Source organism: Sinohyriopsis cumingii, chromosome 5 (assembly GCF_028554795.1).
Source record: "Sinohyriopsis cumingii isolate HCF-2022 chromosome 5, ASM2855479v2, whole genome shotgun sequence".
In the NCBI taxonomy this organism is placed as follows: domain Eukaryota; kingdom Metazoa; phylum Mollusca; class Bivalvia; order Unionida; family Unionidae; genus Sinohyriopsis; species Sinohyriopsis cumingii.
In genome coordinates, this window is record NC_142965.1 from 144,399,939 (window position 1) to 144,415,563 (window position 15,625).

Sequence of the window (15,625 nt, forward strand, 5' to 3'; positions counted from 1 at the left end):
TACATAAAGAACCCTTGTGGGTGTGGTGCGGAGAACGTGTGCCTAAAACGCAAATCGTCTTTTTCTGCCAAATCTTCGTGGTGTATTGTGTCATCGGGGCAGCCATTGCCAATTTGAGTTTGCAACAAGGAGACAAACAATTGTGGACCATTTTATTGAGCAGTTGCATCGGTTACCTACTTTCCAATCCCTCCCTGAAATTCTCCTCGAACGGGAACCACGGGAACCTTGTGTCCAGTGCCAGTGCCAGTCACCACTCGAACCACAACCAGAACCTCATTTTGAGCGGAGACACGCCTCTGACGTCCAGTAATAACCCCTCCGACAGCCACAGAACTCTGGAATGATGAGTCACGAAAACCAATTTTACTTAACCTTACCCAGTGACAGTTCCATGGAGGTGTTTCCCAACAACACGTTGTGCTGTTACACGGCCAAATTACCTCAGGCCATCCCCTTAGATCACGAAGCCCATTGGGAAGTGGCTTTGGTAGAAATGATTCACCCAACACAAATCAAAAACATCACTGAAACTCAAAACACTTTTGACGTCGAAATTCTGGACCCAGCACTGCAGCAAACCATGACTGCCACTTCTCAACATAGATCACATCTTGCGACGGACCCAATACCTCGCAACAGCAGTGACCCTTCTCCTCCTCTTTACGTTTATCACTTTAAAATTAATTCAGGCCATTATTTTAGTGGTCAACATCTGGTGGAGGCCATCGCTGACAAATTCTATGCAACCCTTGAAAAAGTTCTAAAAAAACGTGTCACCATCGAGTACCACAAACAGTCTCACCGTCTACTCATCAGATTTGAAAGTGAGGATAGAAGTATACGTATTAAATTTTGCCCTGGATTGTATGACATTTTGGGTGGAGACCTCAATATGGTCACGGATAAGCAGACCAAACAAATTCACATCGCAGAGATTGACAACAACTTGCATTTTGCGAGGTATTTTCGTTTCCGGTAGAACTGAACCAAGGACTGAATTTGATCTTTGTGTACTCCGATGTGGTGGAGTACAACGTGGTGGGACACACCTCCGTGCCGTTACTGCGTGTCATTCCTTTCAAAGTAAATTCTGCCATGGCAACTGACGAGGAAGGTGGAAACACTTATCACGTCCACCGCGAATTTGTACATCCTCACTATTTGCCTGTCAGCAAGTCGTATTTGGACACGGTCAACATTGCTATAAAAGGAGATTTGGGACAAAATATTCCATTCACCAAAGGAAAAGTCACGGTGAAACTCCATTTTCGAAAACGGTTCTCTCACGACTCGTAAGTAAGTCATGTATCCAGTGTACCGAGGGGTTGCTCGACAGCGAGGACACGGTTTAGGAGACATGTTAAAATCCGCCTTTCGTTCGGTGGCTCCGGTGTTGAAACCGATGGTGACACGCGGATTGCACGCTTTGAAAGATGCGGCACTGACGCAAGGCAAAGAATTTCTCCAAAATGTCATCATCGACAAACAAAACCCTAAAGAAGCCTTCATGAGGGCTGGCAAAAATGTCTTGCTGCAAACGGGTAAAGACATTTTAGGGCGACGAGACACACCTATAAATGCCCTGCACGCTACCGAGTCAGGCATTCAGCAAGGACAAGGCAGAAAGAGACGACGAAGAAAACACCCTTTCACCAGACTTCAAGCGAAAAAGGCCAAGAAAAGAAGAACCGATCGAGACTTAGACGTTTTCGATTATTGAAACACAGAAAAAAATGATGCACCGAGAGTCTTGCGCTTGTTCCAAGACGGAACTGGATCTGTTTGCCATGCCCCCCACCATGATGACCATGCAAGAATCCCAATGGGTGGAATTTCACCCCGTCTCCTCATTGGCCGATTCCGCTCCCATCGAGTTTGAAATCAAAGGACAGCCCGAAGATTATATCGATCTGAATAGCAGTTATTTGTACCTGAAAGTCAAAGTTCTAAAAAAGGATGATGGTGGAGTAGAAGACACTGAGAATATAGCTCCCGTCAACAATTTCATGCATTCCTTGTTCAGCTCAGTGGACTTGTACTTGAACAACAAACTGGTCAGCAGCAGCATAGATACTTACCCTTACCGTGCCTACCTGGAAAATCTCTTGACGTACGGAATAGATGCCAAGGATACTCATCCCAATGCTTGTGTGCTGTGGGAACCTGACGAAGCGAAGGAGTTTGACGACCCAGATAAAGGCAATAACGGCTTTGGGGAAAGACAAAAGAAAATCGTAGGTGGAAAGAGTTTAGAACTGATGGATCGTTTGCATTTGGACATGTGGTTGCAAGAGAAATATTTGCTGAACGGGGTCAATGTCCGCTTGAGACTGAATCGCAGCAGTACCGCTTTCCATTTGTTGGCTAATGATACTGCTACTAAGACTGGCAATCCCAAAAGCCAAATCGAGGAGGCCAAACTCTACGTACGACGCGTGGAAGTGTTACCCAAAGTGGAAAACGACATCAGTCAGACGTTGAGCAGAACGACCGCCAAGTATCCCATACGACGTGTGGAAGTGAAAACGTTCACCATTCCCGCTAACCATCATTCCATGATCGAAGATCATCTGTTTCAAGGACAGTTACCCAAACGTTTAATCCTTGGTATGGTCTCGAATGAAGCCTTCAACGGAGCCTTCAAAAAAAATCCTTTCAACTTTCAACACTTCGACGTGAAGAAAATCGAAATCAGTCGCGATGGCAAGACCTTGTGTACCCGACCTTTCGAACCTGACTTTAGTGACACGAAGATGAATTACTTGAGATCGTACTTGTCCCTGTACGAAGCCACCGGCCAGTTAGGAACCAACACCAGTCACAGCATTACGTACGACGATTACGCAGGAGGCTATGCTTTGTGGGCTTTCGATTTCACTCCAGACCAAGGCAGCGACGAGGGACATTTCCACCCTATAAAATCTGGCCTGATTCGTGTGGAACTTCAGTTTGCAAAAGAACTCCCAGCAACAGTGAACGTCATCCTGTATGCCGAATTCGATAATATCATAGAAATCAACAGTTTGAGAGAAGTCATTCTAGATTATTAGAAGCCATGGAAGACTGTTCTCCCTCTTTACCTAGTGGAGAAACTTTGGAGATGGAATGTGAGGAGACCGTGGAAGGAGAAGAATCCCAAGACAAAGACGATGAAGATATCATGATGAAGTCAAGATGGCCAGAACAAGAAGCCCATTTAGTCTCCTGTTTTGCCAAACACTTGGTGGAAAAAATGACGGAATTGATCAAGAAAAATTGTTATGGATGTCAAAACGATCATCCCAGTCAAATTCAACACGATAAATGCCTAATGTTAAGTCAAGAAGAAAAATTGGATGAGTATCTGGACGAGGCTTGGAATCTCATCTCTCACGAAGACGTGTTACACCAGTGGTATAAAGACTTGCGTGAACATTCTTGTCCACCATTAACCACTCAAGAGATCCATCGTATCGAAGCTCTCCTGAATCAGAGTGAGGAGACGAAACGAAGAAACGGTTATTTGTCAGACATTTCCAAGCAAAAAGTCAGGATCGAATTGACGACTTATTATTACCTGTGAAGAAGAAAAAACAACACAAATGGATACCTGGGAACTTTATTACCTTTTGAACCACAGTTCGTATACGGCTTCTTGGAATCCCGTCGTCTGTGCTAAAGATGAACTCCCTCATCGCAAACCTAAAGACCATCAAGCTTACGTGATCAACACGGACGACAGTCATCTCCCAGGAACCCACTGGGTAGCCGTCTACTTTCCTCAAGAAGGATGTGTGGAATATTTCGATTCGTACGGATTGCCCCCTTTGGAAAACGATATCATCGACTTTATGAGAAGAAATGCTCAAACCACCCGATTCAATAATGTGAAATTACAAGGCACAGATTCCTTGGTGTGTGGACAGTACTGTGTGTATTTTCTGCATCATCGCAGCCTAGGCTATTCCTTAGAACATTTAGTGACTCATTTTGATCCTCGTTCTTCTTCGAGAAACGATGTGAAAGTAGATCGATGGTTTTGTGACCATTATGCTTATCTTTTGTCTCAAGCTAGGAAACGTAGTGTCCATCAATGGCCTAATGATTTCCAACAGTGGAAATCACAATTTCATTCACAACGTTGTCAGCCCTGTTTAAAGTAGATTGTCAATTGAAAAAAAATGTTTGTGATTTGAAAAAAAATTATTTAATGTTATCATGTTGGATTATTGTTAAAAATGTTAGAGTTGTTGTTGGTTAGTGTTAAGTGATTTTTGAATAAAAAATGTTGTGTTTTTGAAAAAAAATGCCTTTGTGGTTTGTTTAGCTATAAGAATGTTGGATTGATGCTCTTTCATTTCTTACTATTCCTCTCATGACACTCACTGAACGTTGCGACTCGAAAACCGTGTGGGGGATGTTTTCCTTCACGTCCGCGCTTTGACTTTAAGAACCGGGGGTTGTTTCCAGTCTAACCATCCATTGTCGACTCATCCTCCTAAGAAGATGTGCTCCAAACTAGCTAAGCTCAACGAAGCCTACGTGAATTTGCATAGGGTCAGACACAGTCTGATACCGAAGCCAGAAGAAATAGAGAATGTGAGAATGCTAAAAGTCACTGAAGATCTGATAGAAGAGCTCTTCAGAGAAGAAGTGAACAAGGAGAAAGAAGAATGGACAGAGAAGTACAGACTTCAGAGACAGCAACAACAGCAGCAACAGCAGCAACAACAACAGCAGCAGCAGCAACCTGAAGCTGACAGAGGCTTTGTCGATTGTCGTATCGACACCAAAGAGTTCTTCTTCTCTTTCCGAAGAAGCAGACCTATCGCCAGAAAGTCTATCCTCAGAGGACATCGCATTCTTAGAAACTAAAAAAGAATGCCATAGCAAACAAAAAAAACAGCCCTTTTCAGGGCTACCCAATACTCTAGAAAAGAAATAACGATCCATTTGCTAATGTGTGTAGGTAGAGTAGTGTGAATATAAACACTAACTCTTTTTTAAAAAAATGTGAGGGTATGTGTTTGTGTGTTTGTGTTTGTAAGTGCTCAAGTAGGTTGGTATGGATAGTAGATTAAAATGATGTCTTTTTTGGTGTTTGAGGTGTATATTTGGAGTTAGATTGCTTTGCGTATGTAAATAGTCTATTGAAGTGATTTATAAAAAATTTAAAAATAGTGATGGGTAGCATAAAAAAGTGAGTGAGTGTTTCTTTTAGGTCCGCGCGTTGTTGTTTTTGGTTATGATCTAGGTAACATCAATTTTATGTTTTTAGGGGGATGTTTTCCATCACGTCCGCGCTTTCAGTATAAATTGAAACTCACTCGGCAGTCTAGCTACCCTTGTTGATTGATCAACACCACCAGAAGAATGAACACCAGAATTGTGAAACTGTTAGAACTCCAGATGCACCTGGAATATGCCAGGCGCATACTAAATGAACTGGCCGCGGAGGCCATTGTAGAAGAAGCAAGAATGAAAGAGGAGGAAGAGGAAAGAAGAAGAAAAGAAGAGGAGGAGAGAAGAAACAAAGAAGAGGAGGAGGAGGAGGAAAAGGAGAGAAGAAGAAATTTCAGAATCCCAGAAACCGAAAATTGGGATTCTGAAGCCACATATCCTGCCTCTGCACTCCCAAGAAGAAAGGTGAAAGAAGAGTGGGGAAGAAGATACGTGTGTGGCGCCAGGCCAGGAAGGTGCAACCATTAGATAGGTGCATCTGGAGTTCAAAAAACAGCTCTTTTCAGGACTACCCAATACTCTAGAAAAGAAATAACTATTCATTTGCCAATGTGTGTAGGTAGAGTAGTGTGAATATAAACACTAACTCTTTTTTTAATTGTGTGAGGGTATGTGTTTGTGTGTTTGTGTTTGTAACCGTTCACGTAAGTTTGTGTGAATAGTAGATTATGGGTTTCTTAGCGTATGTGGAGAGTATAGTTAGGGTTTTATTATATGAAATGAGAAAAGTAGGGGATGTTTTCCTTCACGTCCGCGCGTTGTTGTTTCTGGTCATGATCTAGGTAACATCATTTTTATGTTTTTAGGGGATGTTTTCCTTCACGTCCGCGCTTTCACTATAAAAACCCACAGTATTCGTCGTTCAAACCATTCTACAAAGAAGATGGCTTCTAACCAAATGGACAAAATGCAAACATTGCAAGACGTTTTAGACAATTTAGGAATGATGGAGCAGATGTTAATAAGACTCGTTGAAGACCACTATTCCTATAGTCCCCATCGTGTAAAGATGGAAATTAATAACTTAAGAAAGGTAAAGGACAAGATAAGTGGTGTCATGAAAGAGATAAAGGAGGAGAAGGAGGATGAAGAGGAAAGAATAAGAATACGCAAATGGAACGAAAAAATTGAAAAAGAAGAAGAAAATGAGAAGAGGAAGAAAGAAGAAGAGGAAGAGAAGAAGAAAGAAGAGCAGGAGAAAAAAATGAAAGAAAAGAAGAGAAAGAGTGTAGGAGATAAAATAAGAACTTGGTGGAGAAAAAGAAGAAATTAGAAGCAGAAGAAGAAAACCCAAAGGCCCTTTTCAGGGCCAGCCATATTTCTCGAAAAGAGATAGCCTTTCAATTGCCTACCCCTTTTTTTATTTTTTTTAAAAAAAAAATCCCATGTTCAATTTCCCTTGACGCTATAAAGTCCCACCCTGTTTAAATTCCTTTGACGCTAAACCGTCCCACGATTTTTCTCCATGTTAAATTTCCATTGACGCTAATCTGTCCCAGGGGTATTATGCATTGCTAATTCCCATTGACGCTAATCCCTCCCCCCTCACTACTTATATTGCTCCTAAAAAGAAAATCTAGCCGTCTTTTTCTGCAATGGGGTAGGCGGGTTGGATATCAACTGATATCGAATTCGTAAAATTAAAATTCGTCTTTCCTTTGCTAAAATGATAGCAACTATAGAAGCATGCGTTCTTTAGTGTTGGATTTGTATTTAACGTGCACGATTGTTTATTTACCAGTACATGATTCGTATCAGTTCTTTATTGAGATTTTTAGGGGTATGTTGTGTTTATTTATTAAGTTACCGCGCATCTGTTCCACATATAAATTTACTTCTAAAATTGAATGTATCATTGTCACTAGAGGTATATAATCAGATTTTCGACTTTCACTCAATCAGCTGCACTTCTTCAACAAAACGTTTAGTGGCATGTATTGTTATATAATACAATATATTGTCAGAAAGATATATAGTAAAATTGTTTTGCTTAGATTTCCCGAACTTTATATCATCTATCATGCTGCCATATTCGCTTTCAGAATAAAATTTGTGGCTGGCCTTGGAGTTCTTTTCTCTCCGCTCTATGATTGAAAACATATCGTATTCTCTTAACAAATCTAACTCTGCACAGATTTTCTTTTAAGTATTCTGTATGCGCTAGACTTCTGTGGTCCTGTAGTTTCTTATGTAGACATTGTATATATCATCACAAAAATCTCATATCAAAGTATGCTTTCATGTAGTTGTCGTGTAGATCACCTAATGTTTAGAATTGACTTGATTCGTAATATGTTGAACGTATCTGCAATCATTCTCTGAAACAAAATTAAATACAAAGTTTACAGCTGTGCTATACATTTGGTTAAACGTTTCAAAACTATCCGTGTATCATTATGGGTAAATGGCTCTTTTCAAATATTAGGGCTTCAGATTGTTCAACAAATTTGTCATAGTTAAAATTCTTTTTTAGTTGTACTTAGGATTAACAGGTAAATCTACCTACCCACTAACCTAATAATTTTATCACATACTTTTTTTCCTTTCTTTTACAAACCTTCGAAATCTGGATCTAGTGAAATATAATTTTCATCTGTGTTAACAACGATTGTAACCTCATAAGCATGTTATTGTCCTTCATGAACTGCAGACGGTCATAAAGCAGATAAGTTGTGAATAAAACGTGGTAATTTGTATCATATATATTATTAAAAGTGCAGTCTCCAAGAGCAGGATTTCGATATCAACCCGTTACATTATCGGTTAAGAAAGCCTGAGTATCAAGAAAACCAAGTGTAGTTAGATGAAGAGGACATAGAGAGAAAAGGCAACTGCAGAACCAAATGCGGTTAGATGACGAGGACAGAGAGAGAGAGAAAAGGCAGCTGCCGAAAGAAGAAAAAGATGCAGTTTCAGAGAGAAACAAATGCAAATGCAACTGAGGAAAGGGGAGAAACAAATACACATGCAATTGAAGAGAGAGAGAGAGAGAGAGAGAGAGAGAGAGAGAAGAAGAAGAAGAAGAAGAGAATTTAAATTAAGATTAAATTAATTAGAGTTGGCAGATGAAAAGCAATCGTCATTTTGCAATCAAGTTCAGGCATTGATGTTGCTAAGAGTATAATGTCAGTACCTCGCATTAAAGAAAAGATGTAGATAAGTATTTACCTCATTAATTATTATTAGGCATTAGTTGTTATAGAAAACGGATTTCAATGTGTATTGCACAACACTCGTGTTATTTCAACGTGTAATTACATTGATTCTTAACTTTCAGGAATTCGCTCGTACACTGAGATTTATAGGTGATCGATAAATCGACAATGTATTGATATAAGTAATATATGCACAATATCGTATTTTAGGTAGAGCGCGTTGTTTTTCTGATTAACACATACATCTGAAATTATTAATTAAAGAAGACGGTAAGACTTCTCCCTTACCATTACTACTCTACAATGAGGATAAAGTCCTCAGTGATTGTATGAAATTCATGCTGTTGTTTTGTGTTTAATCAGCATTTCAACTGTCATCTTGCAAAATAAACTCAATTTGTTGTATTTGTTCTTGAAGATTTATCTTACGTGCGCCATACCACGGGTCCACAGATCCTCATGCTTATAGTACTGAATGTAACGTACATATAGCTCGTCTCTGTGTATATCTATTTTATACTAACAAAAGCTGGTTCACCTTTAAATATCGCCTTGGCTTTATGTATAGTGGTTACACGATCTGTAGAGTCGTATAGCGTAGATATTTACACACAAACAACAATCTACACCCTTTAAATTAAACCCGGAAGAAACATTAAATTAGAACGATTAAACGTCTTATAAAACAGGTATAATAATAATAATAATAATAATAGACAAGATATTTAAACATCATACCAGGCCGCAGGTCAGATAGTTTCCCCGCAGCCTCGCCGAGAGGATTAAAAATTAGTCAAACTATTTATATTTATGACGTGACTTCACAACATCCATTCATCAGGAAAACGCACAAGTTTTTATTAAAAATAAACAAGAAAATCTGGACAGTGAGGTATCGAACCTGAAAGTACCTCGTATCGAATTATGTTATGATAACAGAACAGTTATAATGCCCCTGCAAGTTAATGGTAATTTTGACAAGATTCGCTGTTGAGAATCTTTTGCAACACGGACAGGGTACACCGAAACTGAAAATAAAATCCGTTAGGACAGCTGTTCAGATATGCAACAAGTGTTACAGAAAAGATGGTATATTATCGATGCAAGATAGACTAACGCCAAACTCATACTTACAGGATTAGTTACCTTTGTACACCTTCCACCCATCATAAATAGAAATTAAACCACATTCAATCAACATGAAGTCATCATATACACGTATATACCCATTTTCGTCACGGTTATGGGAATACCGGCCTGCGTCGTTTACACAATCTGAATTTTGATATAATTATACTGCTCCTAAAAATAAAGTAGCAGCCGTACTTTTTTGTAATGTGTGGGGGTGTAACAGAACTGAATATGGCGAATAATCCAACCGTTTATCTCATTTTACTAAACTGATGACAGATAAAGAAGCACACACGCTTTAGTGTTGGCTTTGCACCCACTTAACAATGACTTTTAAATTGTAAGTTCTTTTGAACATATGAATTCTGTGAACACATGTTTCTCGCTCTTAAAATTAACTTCAACATTATATTTTGTCTCATCGCGGAACGTATGCTTCTCACTCCTGTCTTTGACTCATTATTATTTTGTCTCGCTTGTGAACATTGACTTAAACATTACATTATGTCTCTGCTGTCAACCTTTTTATCGCCCTTTACACTGATTTAAATATTATATTTCAATATTATATCGTGTCTATTCTGTGAACAAGTTTAGCGCTCTTGACATAGATTACATATTACATTGTTACCGCGTCTTGACATAAACTTCCATATTACATTGTTACCACGTCTTGACATAGATTTTCATGTCATATTGTTTCCGCGTCTTGACATAAACTTGCATATTACATTGTTACCGCGCCTTCAAATAGACTTCCATATTGCATTGTTACCACGTCTTGACATAGACTTCAACATATTTTTGTATCGCCTGTAAACATGTTTCTCGCATATTACAGTGTTAACAAGTATATAATTAAACTTCCATATTACACTGTTACCGCGTCTTGACAGAGACTTCCGTATTACATCGTTACCGCGTCTTGACATAGACTTCCATGTTACATTGTCACCGCGTCTTGACATAAACTTCCATATTACATTGTTACCGTGTCTTGACATATACATCCATATTACATTGTTACCGCGTCTTGACATAGACTTCCATATTACATTGTTACCGCGTCCCGAAATAGACTTCCACATTGTTTTTGTCTCGGCTGTAAACATGTTTCTCGCATATTACATTGTTACCGCGTCTTGACATATAATTCCATATTACATTGTTACCGCGTCTTGACATATAATTCCATATTACATTGTTACCGCGTCTTGACATATAATTCCATATTACATTGTTACCGCGTCTTGACATATAATTCCATATTACATTGTTACCGCGTCTTGACATATAATTCCATATTACATTGTTACCGCGTCTCGACATACACTTCCATATTACTCAGGGTTTCATATTACAATGTTACAGCGTCTTGACATAGACATTCGTATTACATTATTACCGCGTCTTGACATACACTTCCATATTATATTGCTACCGCGTCTTGACATACACTTTCATATTACATTGATACCGCGTCTTGACATATATTTCCATATTATATTGCTACCGCGTTTTGACATACACTTCCATATTACATTCCTACCGCGTATTGACATATACTTTCATATTTCATTGATACCGCGTCTTGACATATAATTCCATATTATATTGCTACCGCGTCTTGACATACACTTTCATATTACATTGATACCGCGTCTTGACATAGACTTCCTCATTACACTGTTACCGCGCCTTGACAAAGACTTCCATATTACATTGATACCGCGTCTTGACATAGACTTCCTCATTACACTGTTACCGCGCCTTGACGTTGAATTCCGCATTATATTGTTACCACGTCTTGCCATAGATTTGCACCTTACAATGTTACCTCGTCTTGACATAGACTTCCATATTCAATTGTTACAGCGTTTTGACATAGACTTCCCAATTATATTGTTACCGCATCTTGACATAGACTTCTAGATTACTTTGTTTGCGTGTCTTGACATCGAGATCCATATTTCATTGTTACCGAGTCTTGACATCGATTTGCAAATGACATTGTTACTACATTTTCACATATACTTACGACATAGACTTCCACATAGTTTTTTCTCGCCAGTAAACACGTTTCACGCATATTATATTGTTACCGCGTCTTGACATAGATTTCCGTATTACATCGTTACCGCGTCTTGACATAGACTTTCATATTACATTGTTACCGCTTCTTGACATAGACTTCCACATTAAATTTTTACAGAGTCTTGACATAGACTTCCATATTACATTCTTACCACGTCTTGACTTATTCATCCATATAACATTGTTACCTCGTCTTGACATAGACTTCCCTATTATATTGTTACCACGGCTTGACATAGACTTCCACTTATTTTTGTCTCGCCTGTGAACATTGTTCTCGCATATTACATAATTACCGCGTCTATACATAGACTTCCATGTTACATTATTACCGCTTCTTGATATAAACTTCCATGTTACACTAATGCCGCGTATTGACCTAAACTTAAATATAGTTTTGTCTCGCCTGTAACATGTTTCTCGCATATTACATTGTTACCGCGTCTTGACGTAGACTTCCATATTACATTGATACTGCGCATTGACATAGACTTCCATTTTACATTGTTACCGCGTCTTGACATAGAATTCCATTTTACGTTGTTACCGTGTTTTGACATAGACTTCCATATTACATTGTTACCACGTCTTGACATAGACTTCCACATTATATTGTTACCGCGTCTTAATATAGACTTCCATATTACACTGTTACCTCGCCTTGACATAGACTTCCACATTATATTGTTACCGCGTCTAGCCATTGATTTCCACATTACATTTTGCCTCGGCTTCGCATAGACTTCCATCTTAAATTGTTAAAGCGTCTTGACATAGACTTCGAAATTATAGTGTTACCGCGCCTTGACATAGACTTCCATATTACATTGTTACCGCGTCTAATAATATGTTTGTTACTCTTGACATAGAATCATAATTATTGTTTTGTCTCGCCTTTGAACGTGTATCTCGCTCTTGACATTGACTGCTATGTTATATTTTTGTCTCGCCTTTGAACATGTATCTCGCTCTTGATATTGATATCTATGTTATATTTTTGTCTCGTCTGTGACATATGTTCTTGCTATTGACATGTACTTATCTAGTGCGTTGTTGTCTCGTCTGTGAGCATGTTTCCCGATTTTTACGCTGACGTCAATAATACATGTTGTCTTGCATGTGAACACTTTTCTTGCTCTTTCTTGACTTTCGCTACAGTATGATATTTTATTCGTCTGAGATCATATGCTTTTAGCTCTTGACGTTGACTGTAGTATTATATATTTACAGTTAAGGACTGTTTGTATCAAATAGTTGAAGATACGATGAAGAAAACTAAATGGGTACGTGTCTTATATTTTAAAGGTTTTCTTACCTCAAGCAAACGTTAAGTGATATTAAGCTTTTCATCAAGCTCTTGTGTTTATATTTAGTTCCATTGCTCTAGCATCTCTGCATCCCCAATGATCAAGTAAGTGAAAAAATACGAAAATCCAACAGGGCTGGCGCATATGTTAGTAGTTTCTTCTTGGTTTAATCTTGTTAAGCGTTGAAGCATTTAAAATGTTCATAAAAATCATAACGTGATTTTCAAATTATCTTACTTGAAAGTATACACCTTGTCAGGCAGACATGTTTTTATTCGGCATTTATTTTTACTACATACCGTTGGTAGTCGTTGTTATTTTTTGACTCATTTCGAAACACATGTAAGTAGTGAATGGGGATACCCTAGCCTCAATGGGAATTAGCATTACAGGACCCCCTGGGACAATCTAGCCTCAATGGAAATTTAACATGGAGAAAAATCGTGGGACAATCTAGCCTCAAGGGGAATTTAACATGGGAAAAAGTCTTGGGACACTCTAGCCTCAAGGGGAATTTAACATGGAAAAAAGTCTTGGGTCACTCTAGCCTCAAGGGGAACTGAACATGGGATTTTTTTTTTTTTTAAATTTTTTTTAAAATTTAAATTTAAATTTAAATTTAAAAAAGGGGTAGGCAATTGAAAAGTCATTCTCTTTTCGAGAAATATGGCTGGCCCTGAAAAGGGCCTTTGGGTTTATGTTAATGTATCCATTAACATAAAGGGCACCGCATTGGTTTTCTTCTTGTCCTTAGGCTGCGTCTCACTGTTGGTCCGTAAATCAGCACTCTTTTCAGGCATCCTTGTCTTTCAACGTAGATCCTACGTATCCACAGACTGGTGTTTGTCCTGTGGACAACGGTCCACTTGGATCGGACATACATGAGCATGTCCGTCCTAAACATCATGGAAGACACAAGCGTAGAAGATTGCACATCGGTCCACATCTTGAAGCGACGAGAACAGGTGAATTAATGCAGTGAACTGCGCTTATTTATAGGTAGAGGTAGGATTGAAACGGATTGAGTTCATTCACCAATCCGAACACGCGTTACAAAATTCAGTCAGCCCGCATCCAATTCGAAGAGAGCAGTCTGTGACGTCACGTAGTCTATATAGATTCGTTAGCGCTTGTGTGCAGTCAATCTATGCAACAGTGATTCAACATGACGAAAATTCAGAAAACGATCCATTGGGGTGCACCAGCAGGGGAGACTGTCCAAGGGAACCCGGACTTACTTTCAGAAGAGGTGAATTGGGATTTTGTGGATTTTCTCTCTTCGCAAGAATTTGTTCCGGAACCTTCGTTACCTTCTTCATTACCGCAAGTGGAGAATTTTAGACAGAGACAGAAAGAAGAATTGGAGAAATTTATACAACGACAAAAGGAAGCGGAACAAGCTTTTCTCCTACAGCAACAGCAGCAAGAAGAAGAGGTAAGAAGAAAACAACAGCAACAACAGCAAGAAGAAGTAGCAGCAAAGAAACAAGAGGGTGAAAATCAAACGGTCACGGTACTGTTGGACATTTTAGCGGAGTTAAGAAGTCTGAAGCAAATGTATCAGACTTCTTTATTACGACCGAAGAGAATACGACCTTCCCGAGCTAAGCACGTAAACCCTGTGACTAAGCCTACCGTACCACCCTTAGTGATTTCAACCCAATCATCATCATCATCATCAACATTACGCAGTCCAGAAGTAGGCCTTGGCCGTGGCAAAGGCTTAAGGCAGTTAAAGTTGATTGCTTAAACTCACCCCTACACCATAAAGGAAAAAGGCCCTTTTCAGGGCCACCCACATTTCTCGAAAAGAGATAGCCCTTCAATTTTGCCAATAACTCAAAAAAAAAAAAATAACCCACCCATTTTACCCTTATAGTACGTGTCTTTTTTGTATGAGTGCGTGAGTGTACGTTCTTATTTTAAAATCAAAACTCAAAGACACTTACCTTATATCATTAATTTATTCTTTTATCCATTTTTTACAATCCAATTCACAATTCACAACACAACACTTTAATAAAAAGTTCATTAACTTCTTCTGTTTCCTTGTTTAGTCTCTCTGTTTTTTGAATTTTTTCACCGTCACACTCTTTTCCTCTTCTTCTCCTCCTCGCTTTCTTCCCTTCTTCTTTTTTTTCTCCTGTTTCTTTTTCTTCACCTGTCTTCTTTCTTCCTCAGAAGAATCCCTCTCTTCCTCTGAAGAATCCCTCTCTTCCTCTGAAGAATCCCTCTCTTCTTCTGAAGAATTCCTCTTTTCTTCTGATTCCTCTTGTTTCTTTTTTGGGGAATCTGGAGACCAATGTCCTTTTTCTTTACAATAATAACATGTATCTTGACTTTTGTCTTTCTTAGCCCCTGTTTTTTTTTTTTTTTTGACGGTCTGGACATTCTGAAGACCAATGCCCTTTCTTCTGACGGATATAGCAAGTATCTTGACTTTTATCTCGAAAGGAAGGAGAGTAGTCCGTGAGCTGGTCTGAAGAGAATTTTCTAATGACCTCTCGCAAAGCTCTGACGAAACGTTCGATTTGGTTAGTCTCTTCCATCGTTGTGCTCGGCTTGAGAGTGAAATGAATAGTGAAAGGACAAGACACACACCCTTTTATATACGCTGGTTTGCCATGACTATAAATTAGTCTATGGTGTTTAAACTTGAGTCATTTGACGTTTTTCACTCAAGATGAAACGATCCTATTCATTCGAGAAGAAAGA

The 15,625-nt window shown here is 38.9% G+C and overlaps 1 protein-coding gene across 2 annotated transcripts in view; it reads right to left on the bottom strand.

The window, feature by feature from the left end:
• LOC149800397 (uncharacterized) overlaps window positions 1–9,634 on the bottom strand; it is a 56,585-nt gene extending 46,951 nt beyond the window's left edge. For both annotated transcript variants that reach the window (XM_089960032.1, XM_089960031.1), the window contains exon 1: window positions 9,513–9,634. The gene's annotated coding sequence lies outside the window, so the exon portion shown is untranslated. The remainder of the gene's footprint in view (window positions 1–9,512) is intronic.
• Window positions 9,635–15,625: the final 5,991 nt, after the last annotated feature.